This window comes from Schistocerca serialis, chromosome 10 (assembly GCF_023864345.2).
Source record: "Schistocerca serialis cubense isolate TAMUIC-IGC-003099 chromosome 10, iqSchSeri2.2, whole genome shotgun sequence".
Classification (NCBI taxonomy): Eukaryota; Metazoa; Arthropoda; class Insecta; order Orthoptera; family Acrididae; genus Schistocerca; species Schistocerca serialis.
The window spans coordinates 105,570,024-105,572,439 of record NC_064647.1 but is presented as its reverse complement, the minus strand read 5'-3'; positions in this window follow the sequence as shown (position 1 = coordinate 105,572,439).

Genomic DNA, 2,416 nt, shown 5'->3' with positions numbered 1-2,416 from the left:
GTCCCGCACTACCGCTTAGTGAAAAAAATATGAAATTACCGAGTACCGGAGCAGATTTGCGACTGGCTTCAAGACTTCCATGCAGATAGTACACAACATGTCGCTCTTAACGGAACGAAATCAACAGATGTAAATGTAATTTCGGGAGTACCCCAAAGAAGTGTGTAGGACCGTTGCTATTTACAGTGTACATAAATAATCGGGTAGAATGCATCGAAAGCTTGTAAGACGCGTATATTTCTATTGTCTATTGTCAAATCACAATTTATGAAAGATGTTTATATTTTATTAATAGGATTAAGTAGGAACAATTAATATTTGTCATGTTGGAAATGTGGTAGCAGGGAATGTCTGCACCAAAGTAGTGTTGACAAGGGAGACCGCAAATTGATATAATTTTAAAAAGGGCGGGAGAGACTGCGTATGGATACATTTTAAGAAAAGAGCGGGAAAGACCGCGCATTGATACATTTTGTAATGGTAGCAGGGATTGTCTGCACCGGAAAGCATTGTTGGGAGGACAGACCGCACTTTAGAGTTCGTAGGAAGTCAGTAGTAAGCGAGAAGTGAAGCGAGTCGGTAGCAGGTCTGAAGCAAGAGGTTGAGAGGAGCGGTGTGCTTGCCAGCCACCAGCTATGATTTACAAGAGATTATAAACGGATGTACAGGGACATCAGCTAACTATTATCATAAGAGGAACTAATATTATTGAATTATTTTTTTTTTTTTGAGAAACTCAAGACTACTGAAGGTATGTTCGCGCAATGCTAGTTGTAAGATTATTGTAAAAAGTAAGTCCCATTTTAACGTTTGTAAAATCATTTCATTACCAGCAGTAAATATTTGAAGCGTTTTCAGAATATAATTAATTTTTGCCAGTAATGTTGCATTACTGATTATAATCCATCCCAAAAACCATTAACGTAAAACTTTGCAAAAATTTTATTGTTGTCAAGAAAAAGTGTAACTATGAATTACGTAACTTCAGTCAAATTAATTAAAGAATTAAGTCAGCTTTGCTATTAAAGAATAACGCCAGCTTTGATAATAAACACAGCCATTTATTATGAAAGCCCACCAGCAGCTAACAGAGTATAGTAAAACAGAGTAAGTATATTCATGTCGCAGTTCGATGTAGCAGTCAGATGGCGATCCAGTAACAGTAAAAATGGTAAGGAACAGTTTTGGGTTATTGCAGGTAACGACTGAGGGCCACACGACGACAGCACATTCTATGTTTCGTCGAAATAATCAGAAAATCACTTTTAATAAGCAGCAATTAAATTTGTATGCGAAGGTTGAGAAAGAGAATAAATTTCAAAGGGAAGATTTCATTTGTTGTTATTAAGCAAGAGATAGAAATCCGGGGGTTACATAGGTTATTGTAAAAGGGAAGGTTATCATTAACAAAAGAGATATAGAGGAGACGGGAAGGTTTCAAGCTCTTTAAGACTGTTGGCAGATGATGCGGTTTTCTGTGAGACAGTAGGCACGCCAGAAGACAGTAACGATTTGCAGAAGGTCCTGCAGAGAACTGATGAATAGCACAGGTTCTGGCAGTTGATCCCGAACGTAAATAAATGACTGCGCATATATAGGGAAAGAAATCCAGTTCTGTACAACTAAAGTACTGATGAAAAAAATGCTGGAAACAATAACTAAAGTCAAATAACTAGAAGTATCTCTTCACAGCAACCTTTTGTGAAATGACCACTTAAAACAAATAGTAGGAAAAGGAGATGCGAGAATGAGATTCATAGAAAGAATCTCAAGGAAATGTAAGTCGACCACTAAAGAAGTGGCTTACAAGGCACTTGTTCGACCCAGTCTTGAATTTTGTTCATCAGTCTGGGACCGTTACCATGTCTGACTGATAGAAGATATAGAGAAAATCCAAATAAGAGCGGCGCGTTTCCTCACGGGATCGTTTAGTCGACGCGTGAGCTCCACACAGATGCTCAACTAACTCCAGTGGCTAACACTACAAGAGAGGCGCTGCGCACCGCGGAGGGATAAACTACTGAAATTTCGAGAGAGTGTATTCCGGGAAGAGCCAGACAACGTACTACGTCCTCCCACACACATGCAGCGAAATGTCCACAACGAGAAAATTCGAGAGTTTAGAGCCAATACGGAGGCTTACCGAGAATCATTATTCCCACCTGCCATTCGCGAATAGGACAGGGAAGAAGGTATAAGTTAGTGGTACCAGAAGGATTCTTCGCCGCACACCGTCAGGTTGTTTGCGGTGTACTGATGCAGGTGTGGAGGCGATGGTATGGCGTTCCCGAACACAACTGAGAAAACGCCACACTCATAGATACTGGAGAACACAGTAGGCGTGTGGGAACCGGACTTTGGCGTGTAACAACATCTTCGAGTTCATGGCAGGGTTGGTATAGCAACCAGTATGTAT